Source organism: Balearica regulorum, chromosome 22 (genome assembly GCF_011004875.1).
Source record: "Balearica regulorum gibbericeps isolate bBalReg1 chromosome 22, bBalReg1.pri, whole genome shotgun sequence".
Lineage (NCBI taxonomy): Eukaryota > Metazoa > Chordata > Aves > Gruiformes > Gruidae > Balearica > Balearica regulorum.
The window spans coordinates 1,620,388-1,635,661 of record NC_046205.1 but is presented as its reverse complement, the minus strand read 5'-3'; the positions used below and the strand labels follow the sequence as shown (position 1 = coordinate 1,635,661).

Below are 15,274 nucleotides of genomic sequence, written 5' to 3'. Positions count from 1 at the left end.
AGCGATGGAGGTTGTGGCCTACATGCTTTTGGCTTATTTCAGTATTGTCGAATGTGACACTCCACATTTTCCTGGCTGCCTTTCAAATGCCTTTCACCTTTACCAGTGACTGGCATTTAAACTCTGAGAGGATACAGCCCTTGGTGCATTCCAAGAGTTTGCTAAAACCCTGTAAATTTACTTTGTTTTCTCAGAGAGGGAAGTGACAAAAACCCATAGATATGTAATGATTTTTTTTTTTAAGTATAAACCAGAAAACATTAAAAGAAGGAAAAAAAAGTAACTGTGTATGGGCTAGCCAAAACAAAGTATGAACACCAGCATTGGTCTGTCAGTAATACATTACCGAAATGAACCTGCCACCCATTGGTGAGTTACAGCAGAGGTCCCCCCCGTGCCATCCAGACAGGATGCGAGATGCTGTGTCTGCCAACTGCAGAGCCTTGGCTCGGGCAGTAGCTGCTCCCGCTTCCAGCTCGGCTGCGTTCTGGTTTGTTTCCCGTGTGTCAGCCAGTAGTGGCTGTCAGAGCATCTTCATCTGCTGCAGCAATGGATTACAGAATCCAGTGGAAAGATGCCCTTCTGTCTGCAGGGCCTCGGAAATGCATGTGTGGTGAGGGTGAGGGTGGGTGGAGGTGGCTGCATCACTAGGCAGACCATCATCTTGTCTTCAGGTCAGGGTTTCTGTTTGCCACCTCTGAGCTGCTCACCTTGCAGGCTGGGGGTCAGTGCACTTACACGGCACTGTTTGCAGCCCAGTTCTACCATCTCATGTACATGTCCCTTGAAGAATACTCGGGTTTGCAGACCTAATGTGCATCTGCAGGGCAGAAAACTGGAACTCCTATGTGATCTTGCACGAATTAATTCATCCGGAAAAAAATTAAGTCATTGGAGAAAAGGGTGTCGGTTTGGGTGTATGTATGAGCTGACATTGAAAGGATGGCAAACCAAAACTGGTGAAACCCTAGCAGTTGTTGCTGTTTTGTCAATTATAGCAATGAGTTGCTGAGTGTTGTGTGTCGGTGCATAGTTTGATGTGTATGTAGATATACAGAGAGGTTCAAATGCATTCAGGAATGGATGCTTCATTGCCCCGTTTTGCTATGCCTGTATAAAGAGAGGGAGCCTTATTGTGCACAGGGATAAATGATAATGCAGCTCGCAGCCACCAGCGACCTCCACTCCCAATGAGAGATGTTGTTTGTATAGAGATGTTTTCTGTAACATTTCTTCTCCTTGCTTCTGTATTCAAACCAAACTGGAAGCTTTTTGTGATGTCAGCTTGAAAGATCACTTTGTCATTTTAGTAAGGTTATACAATAATCTTAGAGTCTGTTTTAATTTTATTTTCCTTAAGTTTTATTGCATTTTGCTTAATTGCTTCTGCTTTATTGTTAATGAGACAAAAAGCAGTTTGTGTAATAGCTCACAGAGTAAAATTATCAGGGAGCAGAGATAGAATTTGCATGTTAAAAGTTTCTTTTTATTGTTTTCATTGTCTTCAAATTCCTCATTTGGTTTTGTTCAGTCCTACAAACCTGCTGTGCCCTGCAGGCAGCATCACTGACCCGTCTGTGTCCTGCAAGTACATGGTTAGGGCAAACTTGCCTGGGCCACGGCAGAAGAATGAGTTCTCATGGGGCAGGGTGGTACGCGGCCCATACTCGACCTTGGTCAAGGCAGTGCCTCGCCGCTGAACATCCCGGCAGGCTTTTGTTTCTGGTCACTTCTGCAATCAGCCACAAGCAGCCCTCTCTTCTTATATTTATGAAATACACCAAAATTCCTCATTTTCCCTATTGCGGAATGGGTTCAACTCCTGCAGTAACCAACTGTCAGAAAACCAGAGGCCGAGTTCAACAATACAGCTGACAAACCCATGACACTTGTTGCTTTTTTTTTTTTTTAAATAATTTTTTTCTTTAGTGAAGCCTGAGGGGAATACTACTTTCAGGAAGCCAATGAAGTGCAAAATAAACTGGAAAGGAAACTATATTAGTTCAGCTGGTGAGCATAATGCAAGAAGCTAGGACGTGCAGGCTTGTGCCTGGCATTGCCCCTGCTGTGGAGAGCTGAGGAAGGCCAGATGAGTAATTACTGCCTCCAATCTGAAAAGAGCACAGCTGCAACCTTTTCGCAGAGCTTTCTCTGTGTCCTTATGAAGCAAAACCATGTAAGAGTTACGTAGTCTGGTGTAGGGTCTAAATCATGGGTGGTAAAATCTGTGTGTATAAAACATTGGAGAATACTCTGCAAGGAATGGGAATTCATCTCATGATACACAGTCATGATTTCCTTGTTGCTGCTGCCTCATTTCTGTCATTCAGTACTGTTTTGCATAGTGATTAACTGACCATCTAATTTACATAGCTGCCGTCTTGCCTGCTGGGTAGCCCCTTACTCCATTAATTGTTCTGCTGAAGTCAGTGAGAGAAGAGGTTCCAAATCGGTCCCTTATGGACAGCACAGTCCAGATCTGTGAGGAGGAGCCAGGACCTGGGACTTGCTGTGTATCACTGCAGGGTAAAACCAAATATAAAAAGTGCTGGGATGAACTTGTTTCCATTTTGGTAGTTGATTTGGGGTCCTTTTTTTGCACTGAGTACTAAAATCACTGCTGTGTTACTGCAACATTAATTTTTAGGTCTCGAATACATACGATGTGTTCCTCCTGCAGCTCAGCCGGGTTCTGGGTCTGGTATGTATTTGCATAGGGCCTGACAAGATGTGTGCAGTGAGCCCAGACTCCGACACATGCAAAACGGCAACTTCATGACGTGTGCTCTATATCTGACTTGCTCTAGGTCTGCAGAGCAACCTGGCTGCAAGGGTGCAATGGGCTGGCTGGGACACTCCCCTTGTCCTAGTGGCTGCTTACAGGTCAAACTGGAGCCCCATGCTATGAGACAGCATTGAACATGGGGTATGGAAGTTGGCCTGTTATCTCTTTAACGTTTTGGCAGCCTGACTTCCATTGTGGTTCATCTCTTTGTTTAACTTCCCGTACGGCACTTCCTTCTGCTGCGTCCCAACCCTTGGGTTCACCAGACAGTGAGAGGAGCCACTTCCTCAGGGCAGGAGAAGCAGGGTAGTGACTCGCTGCAGATACAAACTTCCACCCTCCAACTTTGGAGCAATGGAGGCTACTTTTTTACCAGTAAATAAAAGGAGCCAGGATCAATTTTCTGACCCTGAGGGCCAGTGACATGGAGGGACCTCACTCCATCTCAGTGTCTAGTCTTTGTGTGTGCTTTGTCTTGAAGCAAGATTCTGCTTATCCCACAGGAAAATAATCTGGGACACTCCTTATAGCTGCCTGGGTTTTGCATTATACCTCCACTCTCCACCAGCCAGTTGGCTTTTGCACAAGGCAAATGGAGAAGCGAGCAGCATGTAGCAACTCTTGTGCTCAACAAGACCATTCAGACATGGCTGTGTGCATCCATGGAGGAAAGGCGAGGTAGTCCCTGAGGCGAGCTTCATCGATAAGTCAGGGGAGGGTCAAGGGAAACCATTTTCAGCTGGTCTCTACAAAGCCTCCTGGCCATGAGACCAGGGACTGTGGTATTGACTAAAACCTCATTCCCCACTGATTCACCCAGCAATTATGAAATTGAGCAGAAATCATAAACTCCATCTGAACTGTAGTTATCCCTTTCTTTTTTTCCACTCCTGTGGTTTGAAACTATGTAGAAACGTTTTGGAAGGTTTCTCCAAACATGAGTTTAACCATAAGTCTCATCAGGGGGAACATATTATTGGGGAAAGGCAATTACTGCTGTAGCTGTATGCAAGACACATTACCTTGGAAACAGTCACCATCTCACCAATAGCTGGCTTCCCACTCTTGGTTTGGCAGGTCTGGAGTGTTCAATTCAGATGGATTTTGAAAGAATCATTACGCAGCAGTAGTTTCAAAATATTAGTTTACTAATGACTTTTTTGCACCAATGAGCATGTGAGAAGTGAAAGCAGCAGAGATTTTTTTACAGTCCTCTGGAGGAGACTTGACGGTGATGCACATAATCCCACTTCACAGTGACAAGCGTTGAATGGTTCTTGAGGGTTGTCTCAAACATTGCGAGAGAACTTAGTTTTCTTGAGTTTTGTTTGCAAGAAAACAGGATTAGTTTCATTACGAATGTAAAAAAAACCCAACAAACCTTCTGGAGTATGAGTGGTATATTGGTATTCCTGTCTGCAGGAGCCCAACTGCAAATCCCAGTTGTGCTTACAGATGGAAATGACATTACTGAAATCTCCTGCTACCCAAGCATGTGTTTGCCTACAGTGAAATGGAGCAGCCATGAGCTGGTCCAGGCAGCGTGCACGAGGCTGTGTGCAAGAGCTGGATCTGCCTTAAAACTGTGCCAAAGGTTTGCACTGGATGGGGCAGAGCTGAGTATTGGCCTCTAAGGTAGGATGAAACTGCCGTATCATCTGTGTTTTGTGAGTGTGACCACGAGGAAGGGAGCTCTCAGCTGCTGTTTGCATATCTGGGTTCGTGGTGCAGAGAGCCTTGCTCCATCTCTGGCTTTCTGGTGGTGATGCTCGCCAAGCTGCACAGGGATTGTTGTGTTTTTGTTTTTCATTTTTTGCCTTCTAGTTTCAATGGCGATATTTCTGGGAATATTTAGCTCCAAAATATGCAGATTTTGCAATGATTACTCTGTTCCGACTCAAATGCTTTTCTGGAAAAACTGTTTTAAGTTATGAAAATAGATTAACCCTTTGCACATGCCTTGCTGGCAAAATGCAGAGTTACTTTTGTTTTTCTGCTTTCCTTGTGGTGCAGGTACCAATGCCCTTAGCTGCCTGGATAGGTGAGAAGGGAAGTTACTGAAATCATGTGGGGTATAAGCAAAAATCAATAAACGCAACATTCAATCCCAGACTTTTTAATGAGCAGAGGAAGTCTCCTGGAGGTATTCCCGTCTGTTTCTGGTTATACGGATCCCTGTTTATAACTGTGGGTCTCTCCCTTCCCGTAGTATCTGAGGGCCTCAAAGACATTAATGGATGACTCACAACACATCTGTGAAATAAGGAAGTATCCCCATTTTAGAAATGGGGACTAACGCGGATCGTAGATGATATGACTTGCTCAGTTTCACACAGGAAATGTGTAACCAAAGTGGGAATTGAACCCAAGTCACTTGCCAGTGAGGACTGGATTGTCTTCTCCCGTTGGCAAGTCTACAGCAACTCGGCAGATGTTGCACGTGTAAGAATCAAACACGTGAATCATGATGGTAGATGCCTGAGTTTGTAGCTTTAAAAAAAAAAGCTGCTGTTTCCTAAAAAAAAAAAAAAAAAAAAAAAAGAAAAATAATTCTTTTTAAAAAAATATTTATTTTCTAACAATCAGATGCCACTGAGAAAGAATAAAACTGGCTCTGTGCTGTGCCCCTGGGTAGAAGGGAGGTTGGGGAGGCGCATTTCAGCCAGGCAGGGTTTGAATGCGCCGAGCGGGTCGGGCAGCAGTGAAGTTCAGACGTGTGGAGCGAGCGGCTTTCCCCGGGGAGCACAGCCAGCCTCCCGCTGCACTGGCCTTTGGGTCGCCTGCGCCATGGTGGGGGCTTCCCCGGGACAGCCATCCCTGTGCCTTGGCAATCGTACACTCCATCCTCACTGACAGCGCTGGGCAGCCCTTTCGTGTCTGCAGCCTTTTCCCCTGCAGCTTCCATCCCTTCCCCTGCGTTTTGCCTTCCCCGCTGCCTCCTCGCCCTGCTCTGTCAGCGACCAGGTGCACGCGTGGGGTAAGTAACCCCCCAGGGTTAGAGGGGAGGGGGCCGCCGATAGAGATGAACCGCCTGTGTGATATCCTCACTTCTTATGGATACACTCATTTTATCATCAAGCCAGAGGAACACAGAGGGAGCGATCTTTTGCCAGTGCCCAGTGTTGCTCTGAGCAATGGAGGATGCGCTTTTTCTTTCTGTCACTATTTCAGTCAGCTGTACCCACTTAGGGAAGCAGCGTTTGCCCTAGAACACGGGGGAAGGTGAGCTGGGGTCAGTGTGGAGGTCCCCTTGCCCCCGTGCACAGGGCTGTCCTTGCCCCACGTTGGTCCCGCACACCCGCTCGGAAGAACTTCAGCTCCTGTTAGAGCAGAGTCCTCCTTTCTCCAGGAAAAGCAGATGTTGGAGAGGAAGGAGGAGCCTTGGTTGCTCATGGCCCCTTGGGGAGGAGAGGACGAGGATTAAAGAGCCCCACAGCTTCTTACCTGCTTGAGACAGTTTCTCCACAGCCGAGACTAGGGAGGAAGAAAGGGTCTCTTCATACTCCCGGAGTCGGCCAGCCACTTCGTCCACCGTGGGTGCCTCTTCACTTTTCCAGTTGATTATTGCCAGTGAGTTGGCGTACGATGATGGTGCACTTCGCACAAATTTTTGCCACATGGGTCGGGTACACTGGACTTCATCGGGGTCTGTGGGCAACTGTGTATTGTCCGGATCATAATAAATCATCTCCCGCACAGCTAATTCCCTCAGATATTGAATACCTCTCTCCATAGTGGTCCACTTGCCTGGCCGACATACAACATCTTCGCTGAAAGGATACCTTTCCCTCACACTTGACAGGAGTCGCCTCCAGAGGCTAAGGGCCTGTGCCTTCTTCCCAATTGCCTTGTCAATGCCCCCTTCCCTAGACAAGGATCCTAGCTGCTTGGCCTCCCTGCCCTCCAGTTCCAGGCTACTGGCCCCGTTATCCCAGCAGCGGAGCAGCCAGGTAATAATATGCTCCCCTGGAAGGCGGCTGAAATCTTTCCGCATATCTCGCAGCTCACTCAGGGAGAGGGATCGAGTCATCACTTCTGGTTCTGGCTCTTCTTCTTGTTCTCGTGATGGCCCCGGTTCATCATCATCTTTCACTAAGCGAACCGATTTCCTTGTGTATTTCTTTTTGTGTATAGGGGCGACTGATACTGGTATGGATTGATCTTTTGGCTCGACTACAGTGCCTGTTGCGGGGGTTTGGGTAGCTGCAGTGCCTGTTGTGGGGGCCTGGGCAGCTGCAGTGCCTGTTGCGGGGGCCTGGGCAGCTGCAGTGCCTGTGGGTCCACTTTCTCCCTCTGGATTGTGCTGTCTACTATCAAGCAGTGTTTGATAGATTGTGGCCAGGGCCCAGCACAGCGCAGTAAGTTGTGTCTCCTTAGAATCCCCACAGCATTTTCCTTTCAGATATTCTACCATTTTATCAGGGTCTTGCAATTGTTCAGGAGTGAAGCGCCAAACCATTGGGGAAGAAAAGGTCTCTAGATACCCGCCCATACTCTCCCACATGCCATGCCAGCCCTGACCATTCAGCCTTGGGGAAGATCCCTGGGTGGTACTCTTGAAAAGATTTTTGCTAACCCTGAACAGGAGTGGGAAAGCATTCAGGAGACCTAGCAATAGGAATATACTGGCCTGAACATTCCAAGGGTATTCAAAATACTCAAAAATTGTTGTAACCAACCAAAAGGGAAAAGAGGAGGTGAAAGAGTGGGAGAAGGTATCCCCCCCCGTCTTCCCCATAGATTGGGTCCGATTATTAATCAATTCTGAAAGATATTTACCGAGGTATGGGCCTGACCGAAATGCTACATACACATACCAGCTCAGACCCATGACTGTCAATGATATCTTATCATAAGTCATTATCACACAATACAACAACATGAGAACACGAACCCCTCTCCCAGAGGTGATAAACAGCACTGCAGGGATTACACAGAGTAAATATGGGTTTACAAAACAGAGCCATGTGACCAAACAGAACATCATTATGACCAGTGACTGTTTCAATAACATTATAAATGCTTATAACAACTTTGTTCTAACACACTTGGGTCAGACTTGTCGTTATCACAACTCCTCGAGCCCCACGTTGGGCGCCAAAAAGGACTGACGTGGTTTAGGCCCAGCCGGTAGCTAAGTGCCACGCGCCACTCACTCACTTCTCCCCCGGCGGGATGGGGAGGAGAACGGAAAAAACAACGGCAAAGCCTCGAGGGTTGGGATAAGGGCAGTTTACTGGGACAGCAAGGGAGAGGGAAACAATCAACAACAGTGCTGATAACAGATATTCACAATGGGTGATAACAGAGAACGATTTACCGATCCGACGACCAACTGACCGGACGCTCGACCCATCCCGGAGCCACGCCGACACGCCGAACCCGCCCCTGCCCGACTAGCCCCCTTTTATGGTGAGCATGATGTCACCTGGTATGGAATAGCCCCCGGCCAGCTTGGCTCACCTGTCCTGGCTCCTTGGGAAATTAACTCTATCCTTGCCAGAACCAGGACACCCCTTCAGTCTAGAAACTGATCTCTTAATTGGCATGATGCCCATCAGCATTAACTGCTGCTGGACATCTCTTCCTGCAGCAGGGCCCATGTGCTTCTGCCCTGCTTTCCTCACATCCGTCTCACCTCCACTTGTGAGCACATCCCCTCTTTCCTCTCCTAGCATGTAAGTTGCTCATTTTTTCAGCTTTTTTTTTTTTCCAGCATTTTTTTTTCTTGTCATTGGGACTTGCAGATGGATAAATTGTGGCTTGTGGAAGTACCTGATTGCAGGATCCAAACCCTTCATCGACCCTGGATATGAGGAAGAAATGTCTGTGTGATGCCGTGGTCTCTTGTTGCACAAAGTTCAGCAATAAATCGGTGCAACTTGAGGTTCTTCATCCACAAAGCACAACTCCAAGCGCTGGGCTGAAGGTGGGAGCAGGACCCAGGGCATGCTTCTCTCTCCACCGTCACACAGAGCTGCAGGGTGAAGGTCCCATTTGTTTCTCCTCTCCTTGACTTGTGACCGCTGTGCTCCTGGCTGCAGGGTGGAAGGTGTCTAGAAAGACAAAATACACCACGCTGGTGATGGGGCTGGGACAGTAACTGGGGACATGGGACGTTGGATCCAGCTTCCTAAGGGGCAGGAGAGTCAAGTCTTACATTTCATCACCACGTGCTTCATGGTGGTGCAGGGGGCACCTCTTCTCTTACGGATGCTGCGGTCATAACACAGCATGGAGGCACCAGCTGATTTCAGATACTGACAGAATTTAAGTGGTTTGAGTTGTTGTCTGAGACTTGGCTGGATTTTAGGAGGCATGGCCCCAAGGGAGGTGGAATTTCAGCCCTCTTCCCAGCCAAACGAGTGCTTCTTGTGCCAGGATTTGTGGTGGCTGCAAGATTGAAATGGAGTTTATGACACCTCACCAAATTTGTTGCCACTTTGAGCTTGGGATTTGGGAGGAGACAGGGCTGCGTTTAGGCACTGCAGTGCCATCCCTCCACTTTGTTCTTCTTGAACTTACAGCATCTGGGAATCTGGATGGCAGAACTGGAATGAAAACCTGAGTGGTGAAAAAATGACCTTTTTCTCATGGCTGTGGTTGGGCATGCTCCTCAGGTGAGAGGAGGCTACTTGCCAGAGTATTTAGATTCCAAATTCATTCTTCTTTAGATATTTGTATCTGCCTGGACAGAACTGGTGTCTGGGTGCAGAGGTGCACGTGTCTGTAGGTATGTCCTAGCACACGCCCAGGGGTTCTGTTAGGAGCTTTGTGGAAGGTAGGTATGGAGGAACTGAACGGTTCACTTAAAACTAAAAGTGATCTAAATACAAAACTTAGAACTAAATACGAGCTTTGGAGGAAGGGCTGCAGCACCCCTGTGCTGATCTGAATACTCAATATCTGAGCAGACCTGAAATCCACACCAGGCTGTGGAGCTTTTGTCTCGTCTGCACTGTGTCTGCTGCGGCTGACACCAGCCAGGCTGTGGTTTCCCTCGCAGCCTTGTCCAGGAGGAGGAATACCCCATGGCGATGTGTTTACTACAAGCGTGCACGTCACCATCAGGGTAAACGTGCTGAAGGAGGTGAATGCAGTCACCAAGGGCTTCTCCAGCTGTTGGGACTGAGTTTGTGTACTGTTTTGGTTACCAAGCAATCCTCTCCATCAGGGCACCTGATGTAAGTCCTGTGTGCTCACTGCTGAGATGGCATTTTAATATACGCACATTATGATTCCAATGTGCTGTTTCTTTTACAGACTGAATTAAATCGTGGGCAAACAAAAGAGAGACACCATCAAAATTACAGACTACCAAGTCCACTGTAAGTAATATCTGTTTTTTCCCTAGTGATTTACCCTGGATATGTTCACTGCCCTTTGCAATGGACTCAACCTGGGAACAGGACTTGCTTTTCTGTTTGGTTTACTTTGCTTTTTCTTCAGTATATTTAAGAAACTTTTGCCTGGCGAGTCCCCCCAGTGCTGCAGCAGCATTTTATGTTACTGAGTCTAGTTACAAGAGGTAGTGACAGGAGATCTACTATTGCTGCCCGCTGTTTGCGTTGTAAATCCCTCTCAGTCATAAATCACTTTGAATGTCTAAGGTGGCACCTGCCCTTTCATTCAAAGCTACAGTTGGGATCTAGTTGCAAAGACCTACAGGTAGCAGAATGTCCTACTGCCCTGTGCTTTGCCCAACACCTTATCTGCTTTTATAAAGTGTGGATTTGCAGGTTTTTTGTAAGAACTGCGGAACATTGTGAACTACTGAAAAAAGGCATCTGGTTTCCCACAGATGTGTCTCTCCAGATTGATGAATCCATAGTTTAAAAAGGGGTAAATGTTCAATGAATCTTTTTCTGCAGACAGGACATTTTAGTGGCTGCCGGTAAGAAGGGAGCTGTACCTTTCCCTCAGTGGAGTAGAAATAGGGACTTGTGCTTTGCCTAGTTCACTCGCTTTCACTAAATTTTTAAGATTTAGAAATATATTTAACTTAGGTCAAATACGTTGGTCATTGGCTAAATTTGGTTTAAATCAGCCAAATGGCTTAAAAGTTATCATGAGGAATAAACAGGCAGATTTTCCATTAGCACACCATTCTCGCATAAGCCTGGCATCCTTAAAAACAGGCTAAAATTTGGTGGATAGAAGAAAATGCTGTTATGATTGGAATAACATAGAAAAGGCAAAGTTGTAATAGCTTCCCACTGATCCCACTGATCTCAATCTGGTTGGACAGGACCAAACAGCCAAGAAAATCCTTCCATCTGCTTGAGTATTGCGAACAGCAGTTTTGCCACCAACAGGGTTTTGAGGAACCACTGTAACGAGATGTCTCAGTGTCCTGGAAACAAAAGCCAAGTGACAGAAAGCCAAGCACTGCAGTTTCCCATGTGACACTTGAAAGGAATGAATTCTAGAGGTCAACCACAATGTAGAGAAAGTCCTGACACCTTCAAATGTCTTTTCAGTGATGTTCCCACCTGGAGCTTAGATGTCAGGTGCAGCCTGCAGCATTTCTCTTCACTTATGGAGGGGTCTCAATCCCAAATCCAACAGTAAAGAGCTTGTTTGGGTGCATGACTGCATATATGTGGTGATCATCCCAGGCAGAGGGACCAACCAAAGGCTTGACACTGGTTAGCTCTTCCTCAAAGCCTTTAGGAGGACTTAGGTGAGGTTTAGAATTGGGAGAGACTGTGCGCCTGGGCCTCTTTGCATGAATTCATTTCAGCCATAATAAGGTAATTCAAAATACCAACAATTGTAACTGTCTAAAAGAACATTTCTAAGCATTTTATCTCATGCTTTAGGGTAAAATTCTGGTCCCATTAAAACTAGAAGGAATTTTGTCATTGATTTCTTTCATCAGGGTGGCAGTCTTTGTTTCTGTCATTGAGAATGAAGCAGGCATTTCTGTTCATGTTCGCTCCATTGCATTTCAAGTAAAACCCTAAGAAATGATGTTTGAATAGAAATAATAGCTGGAATCCCCAGTTTTAGTTCCTGTACTTTGGATTTGGCCACAGACATGCAATGTTAGCAGCTGGAAACCATGTGCCATAAAATCCATGTGACTTTTTTCTTAAAGATTTGCTGATGTCATGCCAATGCCATGCACTGCCTTGCTGTGTGTTAGCTGCCGTGGTGCTGTTCCGCAGAGAGCGCAGTGCAGAATACATGCTAAGTGAAACTGATAAGCAAAAATAGTAGAGGCATAAGACATGACAGGGAGAAGAAGCTACTCAGGTCATGAGGAGATGGAGATGAAAGTAGAAGCAAAAGATGTGCCTTTTCTGAGAAAAAATGGAAGAACTGGGAAAGTGCAGTGAATATTAAAAGGCTGAAGTCTGAAGATTGATTTTGACTGAGGTGAAGAGAATGGAAACTGGAAGGAAAATGAGGAAGGAAAAAAAAAAGAGCAGGTTTTCCCACTCACATTAGTCCCATTGCATTTCCAGGAGGAGCCAGTTGGAAGCTGTGTGTGTGCAGAGGAGCTCTGTGGAGGGCTGACCCGCGCCAGCCCCCTTGTCTCTGCCAGCTGGAGGGGTACATCAGGCAAAAGAGAGAGCAGTGGGAACAAGATCTTTTATCTGGTTTAGTGCAGCGAGATGCTCCTTCGCTACTCCAGGTTGTATCTGAGCTGGGCAGAGCAGTGTTAGGCATCTGCAGCCAGCTCTTTGGAATCTCTCATTCCCTTCCTCTGCCATGCCTCCAACTTCATAGGGGACAAACCCTCCTACAATTTTTTTTTGTTTTTTCTGCCACTTGATTTTGCACTGTTGATTTTTCCTTGGAGAGGTATCAATCTGCTGTGACTGCATCCAGCTAGGAGAATTATCTTTATTGGCATTCCAGAGGCCATTTCCAGTAATGGAAAAAATATGTAGAAAGTAGCCTGAATTGCCCCAGAATGGCTGTGCTCGCTGCTGTAGGCAGCAGGTGTGCTTGTTTGTTGACCAATTCTTTAAATGTTAACTTTTGTGCAGAGTTCCTGACAAAATCAGCTGGGGCCCATGTGTTCATCAGAGGAGGCTGAGGATGGTCTGAACATTTGGGATGATATTGAATCATCTCAGGAAGCTTCCTTCACAACCCTAATTATTATACACTCACGAGTGGATATGGAGTCTATAAGAGAAAACACAGTATTAAAATGTATTTCAGGCATTCTTGAGTTGGCAGTTCATAAATGTGAGTGCTTGAGCTTGTGGGAGGCAGTGCTCACTTTGTGCTTGCTGAAAAAGTCTCTGCTTAAATCCACTTCTGCCAAGTTAACGTGCTCTGTGTGTCATAAGTGAGACAAAGAACAGCATCTTGGGCAAAAATCAACATGATAAATCAGCTCCACAGCTGTCTTTGATCTTGAGTAAGTCTTGCTGTAAGTACAGTGCTCTAAGTCTGGCCCAGACCATGGTCGATGTTAGTCAGCGGCGAGGAGCCAGCACTCTCTAAGAAGGGGTTTCAAACTGTAATTAATTACGCCTCGTAGCAATAAGCCTATAAACATGAGGCATCTTTCTTAGCACGTCGGGGCAAGTGCAGGTGCTCTGCAGGTCCTGGGAAGATGTGAAGCTCATGCTGGAGGGGAGCAGAACCTATATTTGGGGAAAAGGAAGGTGAAGTTTAAAGATAGGACTGATTTTCTGTACATGTACCTAAGATGTGGGTCTCACAGTTGGCCAATTAAGCCACTAATCCAGTCAATGAGAGATGACATCCCAGGGCAATGAGTCTTACTGAACTGAGACCTTAATGTGGGGTGCATTGCCCCCGTTGGGTCCCTCACTGTCACCTGCCTCTCTCAGTGATACTATAGGGAGTTGTGTCTAAGGACTTGAGTCCTGATTTTTGTCCATCTAAGGTTAGGTGAAACCAATCCTGTCAAAAGAATAGACAGTTCTTAACCACTTTTGTAAAGTCTAGTTGGTCATGGTGCTAGAGGTATCATTTCTTTAGACTCTGCTAAATTAAACTAAGTTACCTTACACTCCATGTCTCTCTCTTCTTATTGGATGTGGAGCATCCACAGGTTGTAGGAATGAATAAGGAGTGGGTAATCCTTGGAGGACTTCATGTTGAACGCAACCAACCTGATAAATGACTGTTTATCAGGGAGTGTAGTGACAGGACAAGGGATAATGGGTTTAAGCTGAAGGAGGATCAGTTTAGATTAGATGTTTGTTAGAAAGGAATTCTTTACTGTTAGAGTGGTGAGGCACTGGAACAGGTTGCCCAGAGAAGCTGTGGCTGCCCCTGGATCCCTGGCAGCGTTCAAGGCCAGGTTGGATGGGGCTTTGGGCAACCTGGGCTAGTGGAGGGTGTCCCTGCCCATGGCAGGGGGGTTGGAACTGGATGGGCTGTGAGGTCCCTTCCAACCCAAACCATTCTGTGATTCTGTGATTCTATGGTTCTATGATTCTAACCTCTTCTGCTTGCTCTTCACCCTTGCTCCTCAAGATGAAGTCGGGCCATCGTGCATCTAAAATCTCAGTCCCCTGTGCTTCCCTGTTTTGCCGGGTTTACACTTCAGCCCCATCCACACACCCTCCCCCTGCATGGGGCAGGATCAAAGCAGCAGGGCTTTGAGCAATTTCCCATAATTAAACCAGTGCAATTCTGTCATAGCAAGGCACTGCACCCTAAGGCAGATATTAGCTTCATGAAGAAGGAAGATGATAGTTCTTTTCTCACTGTAAATTACATGTATCAATTTGCTTCACTTAAAAAGCACCATCCTTATTTTCCTTAGGAGTATCCCACCCATTTTCTATTCCATCTCTTGGTGATGCTGTCTTATTTCAGTGGAATCAGAGTATTTCCTCCCCGAGTGTCTCATTAATAGCTGTATTTGCTGACAAGGGTGGTAAGTTTAATAGAGTCTCCCATTCAAATTCATTGTAAGAAGGGTTCCCCTTTATAGACAGCCAATTTCAACATCCTTCTATATGCATGCTATAGAAGTTGAATTTGCACCATTGTTTGGTAGCAAAAGGCAGGAAATTAAAGAGGCAACATTTCAGTAAAAGAGTGTGTGTGCCTTCTCTTTACCTGCTATTGTTGTAAATGACACTGAAGATTATTGCAAGCTTAAGAGCGGATTTTATGCAGAAAGATTTGCTTTTTATTTGTCAGTGAATGTATGTGCTACATTAGACAGTGCTTTGTATTTAGTCAACTTTACTGTGTAGTCTGTTTGGAAGGGAAATATAATTATAAAAATTGTAAAACCATAAATGTTTGCAGGAGATTAGAAGGAATTAAAGTTTGAAACCATTTAAATACATTTTTCAAAACTGTCTGTCTTTCAAGTTACTGTCTTTGGTTATTGCTACAGAGCCAGGTTATGTGTGCATTAAACCGAGCATGAGTCCCTGAGGTTTGATGTAGTACAATTTATGTTTAGATTACCATTAAAAGTAATGTCTCATGAATGGTAGACATTCAATAAATTATGCTGAATTTCTTTTGTGCAAAATA

At 45.9% G+C, this 15,274-nt stretch overlaps 1 protein-coding gene across 5 annotated transcripts in view; it reads left to right on the top strand.

Moving 5' to 3' along the window:
* Positions 1-15,274, top strand: part of HIVEP3 (HIVEP zinc finger 3) — a 270,230-nt gene that overhangs the window by 189,268 nt on the left and 65,688 nt on the right. For all 5 annotated transcript variants that reach the window (XM_075774101.1, XM_075774098.1, XM_075774099.1 and 2 more), the window contains one exon: positions 10,049-10,113. The gene's annotated coding sequence lies outside the window, so the exon portion shown is untranslated. The remainder of the gene's footprint in view (positions 1-10,048; positions 10,114-15,274) is intronic.